General features: G+C 40.1%; 1 long non-coding RNA gene across 2 annotated transcripts in view; it reads right to left on the bottom strand.

Annotated features, from left to right (window-relative positions):
• LOC129810865 (uncharacterized) overlaps positions 1-4,507 on the bottom strand; it is a 52,148-nt gene extending 47,641 nt beyond the window's left edge. The window contains exon 1 of one of the 2 annotated variants that reach the window (XR_008752800.1): positions 4,338-4,507. This is a non-coding gene — a long non-coding RNA (uncharacterized LOC129810865). The remainder of the gene's footprint in view (positions 1-4,337) is intronic. The other variant, XR_008752793.1, reaches the window with a different exon arrangement.
• Positions 4,508-19,643: the final 15,136 nt, after the last annotated feature.

Here is a 19,643-nt window from a genome sequence, read left to right as displayed (position 1 = left end):
GACTGAAGCAACTGCCGAAACAGCGACGCCCATCGGACGAAAGTACTAGTCCATGGAATGCACGAAATCTGATTAACATTTATGATTAACCTATTATACAAAATGAAATGGCTATTGGTCACACTTTCATTACATTGTAAGGAAAGTATCATTATTAGTCGTAGCAATTAGTAGTATATTTGTAGCCGTCTATGAACAGACGAGACACATCATTTTGCATATTTTTATGAGATATAGACCTAATCACATTTGGTCATTTAATTAATTGCACTCAATTAAACGTTTTCTTAAATAATAATGTGGATGACATAAAATAGATACAAGAATAATCATAAATGACAAGTTTAAAAAGTATGCTGGAAGAAGACTCCAGGTGACATGATGTTAATAACTCAGACAACAGTTAAAACGTAATTTGATTATCCTCGGTGTTTTAAATATAAATAAAATAAAACTGGAGTCATGCTGTGTTATTGAAAAATCCCCATTTGATAATATACAGCTAGAAGATCCCAACGCCTGAAAACCCTGTAGCCTACTGGAACCGACCACAATCAAATTATATCAAGACAGTTGGTGACGAGGTCTATGCATTTATCGAAAGGGAATCAAACAAAGCAAACAACCGATAATTGAATGTCAATCTTGGAAATTGTGGAAATTGTGGTAACCTAACATCAACTATATGATTCTGCATTGACTTTTATTTAACATAGTGAAGAATAATTGGAACTATTTTATCAATTTCATGCTAACATAGATTTAAAATCTGAGGGGTTTATTATTAATATGCTTATAAAGCGTTATTGTTACATTCCTCTATTGAAAGGTGATTTTTCATAATTTTTCATGTTTCAACCTGGGCATAAGAGCAGAGCAATATTACTTTTCGCTGAAAAAGGGTGTGGTAAAACCTATGAGAGCCACATACATTAGACAGGTGCTGCCCAACTTCAGAAAAAAGAGGTTCACTATTGCCATTCAAATTAAAGGTGCATTTAGAGTGAGACTCCGTTTTAAATGTGATCTGTGTGGAACAACTTATCCAGTAATTGCATTTCTATTTATCAAAGAACACCCTCATGTTACCTCTTTTCCAATTCAGTGAAACATAGAGGAGTATATGATCAATCTAACATAAGATATTTATAATTATCTGAACGATCAATAATCTATCAATGGGACATATAATCTCATAGCAAAAGTTCCTTCAGGGCTAGACTCAAAAGAATCTTGATGGGACATATAATCTCATAGCAAAAAGTTCCTTCAGGACTCAAAAGAATCTCGCTTATGAGCATACAATTCTTAGGACTGATTGGACAGAGGAGCAGGAATCACTAATATCATTCAGAAAAATATAGTAATAAAAAGTCCTAATGCCTGATTGGACAATGTAACATATTGCAGTGTGTATATAATGTATTTGTGCCTCAGAGAGAATGTGATTGTGCTAGTTGCAGTGTCTTTGTGCACTCTACATCTCTATGCTTTTGAAAGAGTAATATGTTATCTATGTAAACAAAGTCAAAACATCTTGGTAATCACGTGTTGAAAGGAAATTCAGTGGACCACTCTAATAGCATCTTCTTACTGTATCGGGCTATTGCCACTTTATCCTACCACCCCCATGATTAAATAACCATTTCATGACAGTTTGGAGTTTTGAAATATATGACTTATTATACAGTATTAAACTCATATATCTGTAATATATCTGTAACTGCAGCAATTCCTTTGGAGTAACTGGATTTCTGTTGGATGATGCTATTGGTGGAATACCTCTGGTGTACCTTAACCGACTGCAGATGAATGGTCTGTATATGGTTTGCTATAAATATCCCAAATGTACACTATGTGTATTTAAGCATATTATTATGACAGAGAGTCCTTTAATTAATTTGCAGTGGGCTAAATCAGGGTCATACACAGTGTTTCTTGGTAGTCTTGAACAAATCTACTTTGAAACAAAAGTATACACCTCACACACATGGTTACGGGCTTTGAAAAAGGAAGACACCTGTACCATGTCAGATATATAGTTGAAATGTATTCAATTTTAAGTTTGCATCCCAATATTAGACTTTATATACATTACAGAAGACTGAAATATAACAAAACCGTTTGACATCGAAACAATGGATTTTTTTTTTTTTTTTTAAAGTTGATAATTATGAAATTATGAAAAATATGAATAACATTCCACCCATTAGGCCACTAGGTAATTTGACTGCAGGAAAGGGCTACTTGGAGTTGAATTTAATAAACAATGATTTTATCTTGTCTCCCTCTGATGAGGAGAAAGAGAACGACAAACATCATTTAACTGCCACACTGCAGTATTAGACTATAAATTACTATAATCATATTCATTTCCTTCCATCATATATGCATGTTTTAATTATCTTAGAATTTGAGCATATAAACTGCTATATGTAAATGTTATAATTGAATGCATAATAGTAGAATCAAAGGCAATATTGCCCAACCTAACACAGTGAGTTATAAAAAGACAAACATCCCATTTTAAATGATGCAAAAGCATGCACAACGATTAGTCCCATACATTTGTGTCTATCAATCCCCTCTTGGCGGTGAGTTGATCAGTCATTGATAGACAGAATTTCAAATCAACCCCCAAATCAATAGACACAGAATTACTTAATTATAGACACAGAATTGCCATAATATTCTGCATGGAACATAATAATTTTTTTAATGTATACTACCAGATATAACCGCATAACACCACTGAATCACTAGAGTCAGGTTCAATGGTTTACAAGTGACCAAATCAAGGGTCCCACTTTTGAGAATTACAATAGCCATACTTCAAAGGGCTTGACCTCACATAAGGGCATTAAGGAGTCTCATGGGTCATGCATCAAGTCAAAGAGAGACCAAATATTTGAGGGTGGGAAGACCAAATATTTGAGGGTGGGATACCCTAGCCCGCTAACCCTACACCAATTAGTACTAACTGCCTATAGCCTATAAAGACCTATTTTGATGACAGGGCTCAGTTTAAAATCTAAATTAGCTTCAGAATATTATCAAAAGATTAACTGCTGGGTGAAATGAGTCGAGGAAACCGCCTCATAGCTATGCTCACAAATGCATGACCTATAGAATCAGCCATTATCAACGGAAAATATTCCTGCATGCTATTCAGGGAGAAGACATTTTGAAGGTATTACCAGAGAAATGCCAGAGTTCAAGAGTGTAACTTCAGTCAAACAATCTACAGAGCATGGCATGCAGAGGGAACAGCACGTACCCCTTCAATCCACTTAAGATTCATACATATATGAGATGCAGCTAAGTTTGATTTACACCAAATTACTTGTTATGCAATGTCTTATAAACCAGAAAAAATACCTTCATAGATAGCACCCATGACTACTACTGCCAGGGTCTAGGCCTAGTAACCGTTACTATTCACCCTTCTCTACCCTGATGCAGCTGCTACCACCCTCCACCTAAACAGTTGAGTACGGAGAACCTGAACCAAATCTAACATCAACATTCATTATGCCAGCAACACAAGTGAGTCAGGGTAGCAGGCATTGCACCGATGCCATGCCTTATGACCTGCAATGTACAGTATACTATCAGCAGACATTTCCAATTGACTTAACGCAGAGGCTCTCAGATGGATAACGCCCACCTGTATCATCAATAAATATATAATCAATATCATCAATGGAGTGAGGTTTAGAGGCAAGTTTGATACGGGAGCAAGCACATTCACTTTGGGCAAATTCTGGATTCTGTCTACACAATTCTGACATCTGAAACAATAAATCATGAGATGAAAATACATGGCATATGTCAATGTGAATATATCAATGACACATCAATAAATAAGTGTAATGTAATAAAGAGCCTCAACTTGCGCAGCTCTGAACTTGAGTTGGCCTGCCATCTCACAAGAATTCCGTGTGAATGATAACAAATGGAAATAGGCTAATAATTTTAACTTGATAGGTAAGGTATAACCTCTACGTTTGTCTCCCCGCAGCAATGATACATATCAAATATGGAATTCATTTTATATGCACAACATAACATGTGTGAAGGAAATGTACATTCAGAATAATTACATGATCTAGCTAGTAGCATTACGCACGACTCAACATTATACCCATTGAATGTAATTAATGTAGCGTACATTGTTAAATTGCAAAAGGTTTACTCTGAAATTATAAGCAATAATCCACAGATGGTAGTCGATGCATAATGAATAATACAAAAAAAAGTCTGTAAAATGAAGGTTGAACAGTAGCCTGCGTTGAGGCCTATACCCGCAAGAAGAAGAATACAGTTGATAAACTTACAGTGTATGTCCTGGAGAGTTGCTGCAGAGAGGGAGATGCTTATTCGTTCCCTGCCACGAGAAAAAAGACGGGCTTCTATCTGCCTCCCCTCTTTAATTACAAGCGGGCTGAATTTTATGCTAATGAGAACAACTTGCGCAGCATAAAGGCAGGGAGCAAGGGCCAAATTCGCCTCTCCTTTCCCATGCAATTCCGACGGTCAAGTTCAAGCGCAGAGACTTGTGCAGACAATTATCATTCAAAACACGTATGTGTATAGGAACATAGCCTATGTGCAAAATTCGTTGGGGGAGGTAGTCCTCAAAATGTTTCTTTACCATTTAGGCATTTTGGTAGAGCCAGCCATTTTGCTATAATTACCTACCCCCCTTGTGGAATATGAAGATGAAATCAAGGTATCTCGAAAATAATCAATAGCCAGATTTAAAACCATAAAGTCAATGAAATAGCTTAAACATTACATTGAACAGATTTAGCTCAATTTCTTTTTCTAATGATCACTGAACATTTTAATTCAGAGGGAGGCCTACATTCTGATAACATGTTGCAAACATATAGAGTAGATAAGTGTTAGGAAATACAATTAAATTGAAATTAAATTAAGTGCACATCCTTCAAAGTTCATACATCCGGCCAATCTAGTTCAATTTCATGTTCTGTCGAGGTACAGTACAACAAAAACAACCACCATATTGTACCTCTAAAATTCCCATTTAGTTTCACTGTCTCAACATACAGTAGGCCTATTATATGGTCAGTAAAGGGAACGGTAGGGTAACAGTAGAGAAGAGTATCAGAGATGTATGAAGCACAAGAAGATTTAGGATGTATATTTGGACAGAAAATGGCTTGGAAATAACGTTTTTTTTAAACAACTTTAATAAAACGAATCATGTCTAAATGGTCATTTAGATAAAGAACAAACTATGTATATACATGTAGTTCCTGATAAAATATCATAGTTCTATGTACAGTAGTTCCTATTACTCAGAACACAGCCGTTCATGCTGAGACACACACACACAAACACAAACACGCGTGCGCGACAAAAGATTACATACCAGATGCGATGAACACCGAGAAGCACTCAGCACAACATAATTACCGCTGTACATTTAAGTAATTATGCGTGTACATGTGCACTCATTCATGTAGTCAAAATCCTGAATCAGTATGAGGACAAGCTATAGCAAACGTGCGACAGAGTCATGCCAATCCAATTTGGCTTGGTTCAGCCGAATTAGCTGCATTTATGTAGCCTAAATCCCTAACCAGGGACACTATGGGAAGATGTGAATGTGAATATACGTGGTCATTTGATGGTTTAATTTAATTTCTCACTGTTCAGGATTATGAAATACTTGCATCCTATTGCAGATGTGGCCCTTTGGACCTCGTTGTTGTGTAATAGAGAAGGGAGAACGAGCAGGGTAACACTCACATATACACAACGCTGATGTTATTCCTTTCTTCCAACCAGTCTGAATCAAATGAAGTGGATGGATGGTCATCCAGGATAACCAAAGCTATATACCTCCATTTGAATATGAATAATTGCCTGAACATGCAGAAATGTCAATACATTCCAAAGTTATTAGGCCTAGTTAGACTGAGGGTGGCCCACATCAGTTAGACACAAAATGCCATCATAACTGAGACTGTAGCTTGACTTCCTCTCTTCAATTGCATGTTAAGCAGAATTATACATTTATATTTTTCTATTGACTAAATGACTGAAGACACCAGTCTGCCAATGAGTGAAGGAGGCATCAACAGGAAAGAGAGAATCTATTATCTGTTCAAGTGTGATATGATAGGACAGGCTTGATTTGGATGCAAACACTTTCATGTGCTGCTTGCCACATGTCACCCTCGCTGTGCTAGTCAGATGCCAACTGGTTAATCAATCCTCTTTGAAAAGCCATATATTGTGGTACCACCATATCTGGCACCTCAGAGCATTTAGAGTCTGTTCAGTACAGTACAGATGATGAATGGCAGTGATATAGGGATGGGCTGGGCACTGTGCGCAGTGTCTCTACTTTTTCTGCATTGTAGCCTACTCCCTGTCCCTCCCTCCCTCCCTGCCCAAGACTCCCCCCTGAGATATGGCGGTGTCTGAAATGTCATAGTCATGAATCTCACACCTCTTTTAAATCCCTCTGACAAATCAGTCCCAGTCTCCTCAGTTTCCATAGCTATCCCTGCGCCATGCACATGCAGAGTGGATGAGGCAGCCTGTGAGTGGAAAGGTGCAGGAGGTGGGAGGGTCCACTGACAGGGCCACCGCTGCCACATTTGCATGTATTCAAATAAAGCATGAATAACATGCATGCAGCAAACAAAGACGGGCCAATGAGAAGGCCTCTTTCCCGCCAGCCCACAAGCCCACTGTATTCACAGCAGCACCCTGGGACGGAGACAGGGAAGTGTTGTGAGAGCAGAGCGGCCCCTGAGTGGTGCAGGAGGGAGACCCTTGTGGCCCCCAGAATATTAGCATTCAATTTGTGCCCATTTCCCAGTAATGTCTGGACACAGATGGTTAATATGTCTGAAGAATTCCAATTTGTATCAAAGATGATAGTGAAGGTGTTTTTCAAGGTGCCTTTTTTCTTGCATACTGAAATGTGTCTATTAGAAAGATGTTCAAGATCCAACCATACAACAGGCGTCCATAGAAGACATTGGGACACAATTCAAAGACACATTAACCTCCTGCTCAAATCTTTGAAACACATAGGCCTCCATTGCAGATTAAGATTTTACTTACATAGTATGGACAATGCAGTTTATACAGCAGCACACATATACAGGTCTGTAGACCAGATACCCGCTTTCTCCACTGATTGTACAACACTACAGTCAACAGTCACACGCAATTCTGCACCACAATTTCAAGAGGAAATTGTTTGCATTTTCACTGGGTAGCCCTTTCGTCATGATTTACAGGCAAAGACGTAGGCCCGGTGCTGCATACTTGCTTAAGCGAGATGTTACCATCTTCCACAATGCTTCTTTTGTTGTCGTTCACCATTCTGATAGAAATCACATGCTCTTGTGCACAAGCTCTGTGGGCAAAACATCCAACACAAATTCAGCAAGACGGGTGCTGCCAATTAGCAAAAAGTGGAAATTGTATCAGCTTTTTAAAAGATCCTCACAAACAAGTGGACACACATGCTAAACTCAGATTTGAATGCAATGAATGGCTTTTTAGCAAAAGATCTGGGAGGTTTTGCTCTGTATGCTTCAGTGGAGGAATACAGGAGACTGCTTTATAGAGGATGATCTGTCATTTCTATGCATGGCCTGGACCTGTGTGTGTGTGTGTGTGTGTGTGTGTGTGTGTGGTGGGCCATGCTTTATCAGCCGATCAAGCACACCACACTGCGGACGGTTAGAGGCACGTACAAATGTCCTTGTTGCCAAACTATTCCCCCAGCAGTGGCTTAGCTAGACAAGCTCAGGCTCAGACATTATCTTTCAAATCTGTAACATCTGATCAAATCACGCATTCTATATCACTATATTTCTATATAAAATCAAATAAAAACACAAATTAAATCAATTAAGGTTTGTCTGAAACAGGCTACAGTAAAACACATTCAGCCTTTTTACACTGCATTGTTCTTAGCCCCAGGCTATCTTAGCCCCAGGCTATCTTAGCTCCAGGCTATCTTAGCTCCAGGCTAAGACTGGCCCTGGGCTAGCTTAGACAGAGATTCGACACAAGCATTTGTTAACCCAGGGCTAACGGACAAACCCAATACGTGACCAACGTTACATTGGGTCAGTAACCGAAGGTTGCTGGTTCGAATAACCTAGCCGACAATGTATACAAACTGTTCACGTGCCTTTGAGCAAGGCACTTAACCCTAATTTGTGCAAGGGGCGTATGTGGTGTATGTGACAAATATAAATAAACATATTTTACCCTAACTGTAACCCTAACCTTAACCCTTACCTTAACCATTTTACATTTCAACTTCAATGTGGTGACGTCAAAGTTGGACATCCCAAGGATCCCGAATCTCTGTCTCGCCCCACTCCAGAGCAGGGCCAGCTAGCCCTGGGCTAACGTTGGTGTTAGCCCACTTTAGAATGTGCAAGTGTGAACACTTGCTTTTCCCAGGGCTAAAATCTCCCTTAGCCCAGGGCTTAGGAGGCTCTTAGCCCTGGGATAAGGTGTGAATGCAACTGCTGCGATGACACATTCTTTTTCACAGGATGGCTCCAGAGCTACAGTGCTTGCACAGAGACCTGACTTTATTGACTGAGTCCACAAGAACGACCAAAACCAGTGACAAACAAACACTTCTGATTGAAAGGAAGAACAGTTAGCAACTGCAATCAAACATTAATTGCAATACAAAAGACAGCTGCAAGACAATCGCCTTAAAGAGCGACTGGAAGTGCCGATCCAGCATGTGTTTTTCTGGGGGGTGTGGTAGTTACTGACGTTTATCCCCCATGAGACACCATTGGAACAAAGTTAGTATAACTTCCTCAAAATAGTCAGAATGAATCTAAGATAACTCAAGAAATCTCTAATTAATTATGACATTTATGCAGAGGAGATTTTAGTCGCGCAATTCTAGCTAAGGTGCATTATTTCTCATGTAAAATAATGTATGATGTGTTGTCATATGTAAACAATCCCATGGTCAGATAACATGAAAATAGAGCTCTTTGGTCACATACCAGGGGTGAGTTTGGCATCAAAAAACAGAAGCATATGCAGAAAAATACTTCATACCTACGGTAAAATATGGTGGTGCATCTTTGATGTTATGGGGCCATTTTGCTTACACTGGTCTTGTGACCCTTGTTAAGGTCAACGGCATCATGAACTTTACCAAGTACTATGACATGTTAGCCCAAAACCTGCTTGCCTCAGCCAGGAGGCTGACACTTGGCCACAAGTGGATCATCCAGCAAGACGATAACCCAAGCACACATTAAAATCCTCAAAGAAATGGTTAATTGACCACAAAAATCGATATTTTGCAATGGCCATCTCAGTCTCTGGACTTGAACCCCATTGAAAACCTGTGGTTTGAATTGAAGAGGGCAGTCCATAAGAGCAGACGAAGGATATCAAGGATCTGTAAAGATTCTGTATGGAGGAATGATCTAAGATCCCTCCCAAAGTGTTCTCCATTCTCATAAAACATTTTAGAAAAGGCTCAGTGTCGTTATCATCGCAAAGGTAGGGTGCTGTGGTACTGGAGTACAAAAAATTTGCCTGACGACTCAAACTGAATGATTCCGCTGCTCTAATTCGCTACAAACTTCAGTCTTCTAAGACTGCCATTGTTGAAGTTGTTTGGGGTGACTTCAAAATGAGGGCTGTTGTACAAAACAAAGTAATCAGTGATTGGCTCATCTCTAACCAATCAGAGTATCAAGCCAATGCTCAAACGCCACTTTACCCACGTGTGTTCTGGCTCTGGCCCAACCCATCGGTTTCTGGGACCAATCAGAACGGTTAGAATGTGTTTGCGTTTAAAAACTCTTTGCTTAAGGTACTCAGATCCAGACTCATTGTGCAGAAGAAACTAACGTCCGTTGGCGTGGCGTAGCGTTTGGTTAGAGCAAAGAGTTTGGGTAGCCAGGCAAACTGAAAACATGGGTGCTGATCATTTTGATTATGTCACGCCCTGGCTATAGAGAGGGTTTTTTATTCTCTATTTTGGTTAGGCCAGGGTGTGACTAGGGTGGGCAGTCTATGTTCTTTTTTCTAGGCTATTGGTTTTCTATGTGTTTGGCCTGGTGTGGTTCCCAATCAGAGGCAGCTGTCTATCGTTGTCTCTGATTGGGAGCCATATTTAGGTAGCCTGTTTTCCATTGTGTGTTGTGGGTGATTGTTTTCTGTTTAGTGTATGTTCACCTGGCAGAACTGTTTCATTTTCGTTTTTTCCTTGTTGTTGTTGTTTTTTGGTCCTCTTCTCCTTCCACCAATGAGAATCATTACAGATTAATTGTTAAACAAAATCTATTTCTCTGAGCAATTGTATTATTATAATTTTTTTAGCATGCAATACAGCTCAGTATTTGTATTATTTATTTTATACAGTATTTTTTGTTCGTCTTTATCAAGGGTTCCAATAATTATGGACCTGACTGTATCCTTTCTCTCCCTCATGAGGAGGGAGGTTAATAAAAGTTCACAGAATTAACAAGTAAATGTAGACCAGCCAATTAGTGAGTGTGTTTTCAATGATAACAATTTGGTTTATGATTTATTAAGTGATTAAAACATGTCATTCTGTTACCAAATCGGTAACAGAATGAACCAAAAATCTAAAACCAAAAACAGAATGACTGCAACTGAACTGGCTACCATGGGAATTCATTGTAATCACAAACCACAGTTGGGTCACCTGCTACTGTCCTCCCTTCCACTGGCATACTAGTACTGTATGTTCAGCTCATAACTGTTTTCTTTCTCTTTCTGTAGTGTGGTGGTAAAAAAAATGCATGAAAACATTCTTTCTCTCTCCCCGTCTCTCTTCTCTCTCTCTCTCTCCTTTTAATGTCACCGCTCCCGGCTCTTACTGACACCTACCCATAAGCCTGCTCTCTTTCCATTAACTGTAATCAGCCCTCTCACCCACTGAACACCGACCGACACCGGACGTCCATGGATGTTGAAAGTAGTTTACATTTGATCAGTCCAAATCTGAACCAATCATAGATGTCTGTTTCGAAAGCTTGGACAGGGTGAGTGATTAAAAGTATAGGAGTATAGGTCAATACAATACAGTACGGTACTGTACAGTAGAGTTTAAATAAAATAAAATAAATTCAAATTTGATTTGTCACATACGCCGAATACAACAGGTGTAGACCTTACAGTGAAATGCTTACTTAAAAGCCCTTCACAATGCTTTAGGAAGTTAAGAAAAAATGTAATTCAGTGTTAAGTAAAAAATAGATAAGTAAAAAATAGAAAATAACAAGCAAGGCTATATATAGGGGGTACCGGTACAGAGTCAATGTGTGGGGCCACCGGTTAGTTGAGGTAATATGTACATGTAGGTAGAGTTAAAGTGACTATGCATAGATTATAAACAGAGAGCAGCAGCAGCGTAAAAGAGGGGTCTGGGTAATCATTTGATTAGCTATTCAGGAGTTTTATGGCTTGGAGGTAGAAGCTGTTAAGAAATCTTTTGGACCTCGACTTGGCGCTCCGGTACCGCTTGCCATGCGGTAGCAGAGAGAACAGTGTATGGTTCCTCTGAAACATGGTAAAGAGGTCCTGGATGACAGGAAGCTTGGCCCCAGTGATGTACTGGGCCGTACGCACTACCCTCTGTAGTGCCTTGTGGTCGGTCGGAGGCCGAGCAGTTGCCATACCAGGCAGTGATGCAACCAGTCAGGATGCGCTTTATGGTGCAACTTTAGAACCTTTTGGGGATCTGAGGATCCATGCCAAATCTTTTCAGTCTCCTGTGGCGGAATAGACTTTGTCGTGCCCTCTTCACAACTGTCTTAGCGTGTTTGGACCATGAAAGTTTGTTGGTGATGTGGACACCAAGGAACTTGAAGCTCTCAACCTGTTCCACTACAGCCCCATCGATGAGAATGGGGGCTTGCTCGGTCATCCTTTTCCTGTAGTCCACAATCATCTCCTTTGTCGTGATCACGTTGAAGGAGAGGTTGTTGTTCTGGCACCACACGACCAGGTCTCTGACCTCCTCCCTATAGGCTGTCTCATCGTTGTCGGTGGTCAGGCCAACCACTGTTGTGTCATCGGCAAACTTGATGATGATGTTGGAGTCATGCCTGGCCATGCAGTCATGAGTGAACAGGGAGTACCGGAGGGGACTGAGCACGCACCCCTGAGGGGCCCCAGTGTTGAGGATCAGCATGGCGGATGTGTTGTTCCCTACCCTTATCACCTGGGGGCTGCCCGTCAGGAAGTCCAAGATCCAGTTGCAGAGGGAGGTGTTTAGTACCAGGGTCCTTAGCTTAATGATGAGCTTTGAGGACACTATGGTGTTGAACGCTGAGCTGTAGTCAATGAATAACATTCTCACATAGGTGTTCCTGTTGTCCAGGTGGGAAAGGGCAGCGTTGAGTGCAATAGAGATTGCATCATCTGTGGATCTGTTGGGGTGGTATGCAAATTGGAGTGGGTCTAGGGTTTCTGAGATAATGGTGTTGATGTGAGCCATGACCAGCCTTTCAAAGCACTTCATGGCTAGAGACGTGAGCGCTGGTGCTCTGATGCATGTTTCAGTGTTACTTGCCTCGAAACAAGCATAGAACTAATTTAGCTGTCCTTCCCTTTGTAGTCTGTAATAGTTTGCAAGCCCAGCCACATCCAACGAGCGTTAGGGCCGGTGTAGTGCGATTCAATCTTAGTCCTCTATTGATGCTTTGCCTGTTTGATAGTTCGTCGGAGGGCATAGCGGGATTTCTTATAGGCTTCCGGGTTAGAGTCCCGCTCCTTAAAAGCGGCAGCTCTACCCTTTAGCTCAGTGCGGATGGCTTCTGGTTGGGGTATGTGCAGTGGCTTGCCTAAGTATTCACACCCCTTGGCATTTTTCCTATTTTGTTTCCTCACAACCTGGAATTAAAATAGATTTTGGGGGGAGTTTGTATCATTTGATTTACACAACAAGGCTATCACTTTGAAGATGAAAATATTTTTGTGTGTGAAACAAACAAGAAATAAGACAAAAAACAGTAAACTTGAGCGTGCATAACTATTCAGCCCCCCCAAGTCAATAGTTTGTAGAGCCACCTTTTGCAGCAATTACAACTGCAAGTCTCTTGGGGTATGTCTCTATAAGCTTGGCACATCTAGCCACTGGAATTTTTTCCCATTCTTCAAGGCAAAACTGCGCCAGCTCCATCAAGTTGGATGGGTTCCGCTGGTGTACAGCAATCTTTAAGTCATACCACAGATTCTCAACTGCATTGAGGTCTGGGCTTTGACTAGGCCATTCCAAGACATTTAAATGTTTCACCTTAAACCACTCGAGTATTGATTTAGCAGTATGCTTAGAGTCTTTGTCCTGCTGGAAGGTGAACCTCTGTCCCAGTCTCAAATCTCTGGAAGACTGAAACAGGTTTCCATCAAGAATTTCCCTGTATTTAGTGCCATCCATCATTCCTTCAATTCTGACCAGTTTCCCAGTCCCTGCCGATGAAAAACATCCCCACAGCATGATGCTGCCACCACCATGCTTCACTGTGGGGATGGTGTTCTCAGGGTGATGAGAGGTGTTGGGTTTGCGCCAGACATAGCATTTTCCTTGATGGTCAGAAAGCTTCATTTATGTCTCATCTGACCAGAGTACCTTCTTCCATATGTTTGGGGAGTCTCCCACGTGCCTTTTGGCAAACACCAAACGTGTTTGCTTATTTGTTTCTTTAAGCAATTACTTTTTTCTGGCCACTCTTCCGTAAAGCCCAGCTCTGTGGCGTGTACGGCTGAAAGTGGTCCTATGGACAGATACTCCAATCTCCCCTGTGGCGCTTTGCAGCTCCTTCAGGGTTATCTTTGGTCTCTTTGTTGCCTCTGATTAATTCCCTCCTTGCCTGGTCTGTGAGTTTTGATGGGCGGCCCTCTCTTGGCAGGTTTGTTGTGCTGCCATATTCTTTCCATGTTTTAATAATGGATTTAATGGTGCTCCGTGGGATGTTCAAAGTTTCTGATATTTTTTATAACTCAACCCTGATCTGTACTTCTCCACAACTTTGTCCCTGATCTGTTTGGAGAGCTCCTTGGTCTTCATGGTGCCCCGTGCTTAGTGGTGTTGCAGACGCTGGGGCCATTCAGAACAGGTGTATATATACTGAGATCATGTGACAAATCATGTGACACTTAGATTGCACACAGGTGGACTTTATTTAACTAATTACGTGACTTCTGAAGGTAATTGGTTGCACCAGATCTTATTTAGGGGCTTCATAGCAAAGGGGGGTGACTACATATGCATGCACCACTTTTCTGTTTTAAAAGACATTTTTTGAAACATTTTTTTTTTTTAAATTTCACTTCACCAATTTGGACTATTTTGTGTATGTCCATTACATGAAATCCAAATAAAAATCTATTTATATTACAGGTTGTAATGCAACAAAATAGGAAAAACGCCAAGAGGGATGAATACTTTTGCAAGGCACTGTACGTACGGTCATTGTGGGGACGACGTCATCAATGCACTTAGTGATGAACCCAGTGACTGATCTGGTGTACTCCTCAATGCCATCGGAAGAATCCCGGAACATATTCCAGTCTGTGCTAGCAAAACAGTCCTGTAGCTTAGCATCTGCTTCATCTGACCATTTTCCTATTGACCGAGTCACTGGTGCATCCTGCTTTAGTTTTTTCATGTGAGCAGGAAGCAGGAGGATAGAATTATGGTCGGATTTGCCAAATGGAGGGCGAAGGAGAGCTTTGTGTGTGGAGCAAAGGGGGTCTAGAGTTTTTTCCCTCTGGTTGCACATTTAACATGCTGATGGAAATGAGGTAAAACTGATTTGAGTTTCCCTGCATTAAAGTCCCCAGCCAATAGGAGCACCGCCTCTGGATGAGCGTTTTCCTGTTTGCTTATGGCCGTACACAGCTCAATGAGTGTGGTCTTAGTGCCAGCATTGGTCTGCGGTGGTATATAGACAGCTACAAAAAATATAGATTTAAACTCTCTTGGTAAATAGTGTCGTCTACAGCTTATCATGAGATACTCTACCTCATGCGAACAAAACCTCCAGACTTCCTTAGATTTCATGTCTTACCAGAGGCCACTGTTCTATCCTGCCGATAAAGCTTAATATCCGCCAGCTGTATGTTAATCATGTCGTCGTTCAACCACGACTCGGTGAAACATAAGATGTTACAGTTTTTAATGTCCCGTTGGTAGGACATACGTGCTTGTAGTTCATCAATTTTTTATCGATTGATTGTACGTTTGCTAACAGGACCGATGGTAAAGGTAGATTACACTCTCGGCGACAGATCCTTACAAGGCACCCGGACCATCGTCCACGATACCTCCGTCTGTTCCTCCTGCAAATGATGGAGATGAGGGCCTTGTCGAGTGTCTGGAGTAAATAGTTCCCATCCAACTAGTTGAAGAAGAATAATTCCTCCAGTACGGGGAGAGTAATCGCTGCCCTGATATCAATAAGCTCTTTTCGGTAATAAGACATGGTGGCAGAAACAATAAGTTACAAATAATGCCGAAAAAAACATACACAATAGCACAATTGGTTAAAGGATCGTAAAACGGCGGCCATCTCCTTCGGCGCCATTATCATCGGATTAGTTTAGTACAGTAAAGTACAATAGAGCACACTAGAGTATATTATAATTTACTGTACTGAACTATACTCTACTGAACTATACTTTATCTACTGAACTATACTCTACTCTACTCAACTGAACTATATTCTACTCTACTGAACTGAACTATACTCTACTTTATGGAACTGAACTATACTCTACTCGATTGAACTGTTCTCTATTCGACTGAACTATATTGAATTGAACTATACTCTACTCTACTGAACTCTACTCTACTGAACTCTGCTCTACTCTACGGTGATGTACTGTGATGTCCAAACTTATGAAACATAGACATCTATGATTGGTACAGACATGATGCGGTCCGGACCAACCAAATGTGGTCTTGTTTGTACAGATCAGGGATCCATGATCATGTTACCATCACTTTGTTTCCGGGTGTTAATCCACTTCACAAACTTTAGTTCAATAACAAAAATAGAAGAAAAAAAATCTAACTCAAAGTGACATATTGTATCATAGTTGACACTCCATTCTTTCTGCAGACATCTTTGAATCTTAATTCGGAGTATATATTGAAGAAATATTTAAGATATTGGAAAACGTGGTCACATAAAAGACTGAGGGCGATTTTACCTCATTCTGTTATCAAACTTTAAATCTGGATTGTTCTTCAAGTAAATGTGTTTTTGTCAAATTTTGAGTATAAATTGTTAGTAGTCGTTGTGCATAGAGGTTCATGGTTTGTTTAACTTTGCAATGAACGGTCTTTATTTGGCATACTTTAAAAGTGAAAAAATCGGAGTCTCAGCATCTTTATGGTACCATGGAATTGCCCATAATATTTATCTCCAGACGTAAGACCCACCGTGTTCAAAGCATGCAACAGGGAGATTATCATTAGGGAGATCCTATAAGCGAGGCATTCAGGGTTTTAAGGAGACATGGGGTGGAACTAAGTCAGGGATAAAACTGCACAGACAAAGACCGTGATAATTGGCCATGGACAGACAGATAGAAAGACACATAGGCAGAAAGACAGACCGACAGAACTCAAGAATCAGACAGTGTTATTATTCAACATGATTTACCACCCATCATCCAAATGTAACATCTAATAAAACTACAGGTTCTAGGCCCATTGATAGGCAAACAGTCGGGAGGCAGATATAAAAATAACTATTGAAATGTACTAAAATATAAAATAGGTTTGGTTTTCTTGTAAATCTGTAAACTGTACAAAACATGGGCAAGCTGCAATATACAGGGTGTTCTCTAGCTACCCGTTGTAATGGTAATATGTGAATGCTTCCATACAGCCGTTACACCTTACTGTAAAGTGGAGCAAGGAATTTTTCAACAAACCTGCAACTGGACACGAACATTTTTCAAATACACTTTTTTCCTGAATCAAGAATGAGGAAAATATCGGCAAGAACAGGTTAGTTGAACATTTCCTTGAAACACTTTACAGTAGCTAAGGAACAGATGGAACAATGAGACAGATATTTCACCAGAAGTATAAATGTGAAGCATACGGTTGGCGTTTCCACTCACTACCAAATATGGTAATGAAAGGAAGCCCAGTGGCCGCAGTGGGAGAAGATAGAAGGAGATGGATTTTGGCCGACATTTTGCTAATTTACTCATCAATTAAACATTTGATCTCAATACAGTTTTCTGCTCCCAAAACTATAATCTGTTACTAACAGAGTGGACTAAGTTTTGTAGACTTTACCCCTTGCTAAAGAGTGAAAATATTGCTTTGTTTAGAAGGACTGAAAAGGCGAATTGAGTTATTGCACACGCGCACTTCCCAGAGTAGGCGTTCCCCAACGGAAATATGCACCGTACATGAGACAGACAACATCTTGATGTCATTATACTCCTTATAGTGTGCTCTAACATACACTACCGGTCAAAAGTCTTAGAACACCTACTCATTCAAGGGTTTTTCTTTATTGTTTGATATTTTCTACATTGTAGAATAATAGTGAAGACATTCAAACTATGAAATAATACATATGGAATCATGTAGTAACCAGAAAAGTGTTAAACAAATCAAAATATATTTTATACTTGAAATTCTTCAAATAGCCACCCTTTGCCTTGATGACAACTTTGCACAATCTTGGCATTCTCTCAACCAGCTTCACCTGGAATGCTTTTCAATAATCTTGAAGGAATTCCCACATATGCTGAGCACTTGTTGGCTGCTTTTCCTTCACTCTGCAGTCCGACTCATCCCAAACCATCTCAATTTGGTTGAGGTTGGGGGATTGTGGAGGCCAGGTCATCTGATGCAGCACTCCATCACTCTCCTTCTTGGTCAAATAGCCCTTACACAGCCTGGAGGTGTGTTGGGTCATTGTCCTGTTGAAAACCAAATGATAGTCCCACTAAACCCAAACCAGATGGGATGGCGTATCGCTGCAGAATGCTGTGGTAGCCATGCTGGTTAAGTGTGCCATGAATTCTAAATAAATCACAGACATTGTCACCAGCAAAGCACTCCCACACCATAACACTTCCTCCTCCATGCTTTACGGTGGGAAATACACACACATAGATCTTCCGCTCACCCACACTGCATCTCACAAAGATACGGAGGTTGGAACCAAAAATCTCAATTTTGGACTCAAGACCAAAGGACACATTTCCACCGGTCTAATATCATTGCTTGTATTTCTTGGCCCAAGCAAGTCTCTTCTTCTTATTGGTGTCCTTTAGTTGTGGTTTCTTTGCAGCAATTCGATCATGTAGGCCTGATTCACACAGTCTCCTCTAAATAGCTGATGTTGAGATGTGTCTGTTACTTGAACTCTGTGAAGTGTTTATTTGGGCTGCAATTTCTGAGGATGGTAACTGTAATGAACTTACCCTCTGCGGCAGAAGTAACTCTGGGTCTTCCATTCCTGTGGTGGTCCTCATGAGAACCAGTTTCATCATAGCACTTGATGTTTTTTGCGACTGCATTTTAAATTCTCCGTATTGACTGACCTTTTCCGTGTTGACTGAAGTCTTAAAGTAATGTTGGACTGTTGTTTCTCTTTGCTTATTTGAGCTGTTCTTGCCATAATATAGACTTGGTCTTTTACCAAATAGGGCTATCTTCTGTATACCTCCCTACCTTGTCACAACACGACTGATTGACTCAAACGCATTAAGAAGGAAAAAAAATCCACAAATGAACTTTTAAGAAGGCACACTTTTAAGAATGCATTCCAAGTGACTACCTCATGAAGCTGGTTGGGAGAATGCCAAGAGTGTGCAAAGCTGTCATTAAGGCAAAGGTTGGCTACTTTGAAGAATCTCAAATCTCAAATATATTTAGATTTATTTAACACTTTTTTGGTAACTACATGATTACATATGTGTTATTTCATAGTTTTGACTTCTTCACTATTATTCTACAATGTAGAAACGGGTAAAAAATAAAGAAAAACCCTTGAATGAGTAGGTGTTCTAAAACTTTTGACTGCTAATGTATGGAGTATGTCTAGATTCTGAAATACAACATTTTCCATTCATTTATTCAACATTAAAACATGTGTATATGTATATATCAAAACTACCCTTTCTGATTTTGTTTATTTTTAGACAAATTGTTTGTAACAATATACTCTTCAAACACATCACATTTCCAGAGTGGGCTCTCTGGTACTTTTAATGATATGACACATTTTATACATTAAAATGGACATTATAGGCAATTAACCACAGCCGTCCTTCAGGATTGTGCATCCAGCAAATCACGAGCAGAGTTCCCTTTGAATCCATGTACCAGTCACTGTTGGCGGTGCTCTTAAAATGTATCATAACTTTAGAATTAGCATAAAGCCAACTCTGGAAATGTAATGTACTTGTAGAGTATATTGTTCCAAACAATATGTCTTAAAATAAACAAAAAGGGTATTTCTGAGATATTAATATTACTTTTTTTAATGTTGAATAAATTAATTTGAAAATGTGTATTTCAGAAAATAGACAAACAACATATGTTGGAGCACACTATGACACTAAGATTTTTAGATTCTCCCACAATA

Source organism: Salvelinus fontinalis, chromosome 14 (genome assembly GCF_029448725.1).
Source record: "Salvelinus fontinalis isolate EN_2023a chromosome 14, ASM2944872v1, whole genome shotgun sequence".
Lineage (NCBI taxonomy): Eukaryota > Metazoa > Chordata > Actinopteri > Salmoniformes > Salmonidae > Salvelinus > Salvelinus fontinalis.
This window is presented reverse-complemented; position numbering and strand designations above follow the sequence as displayed.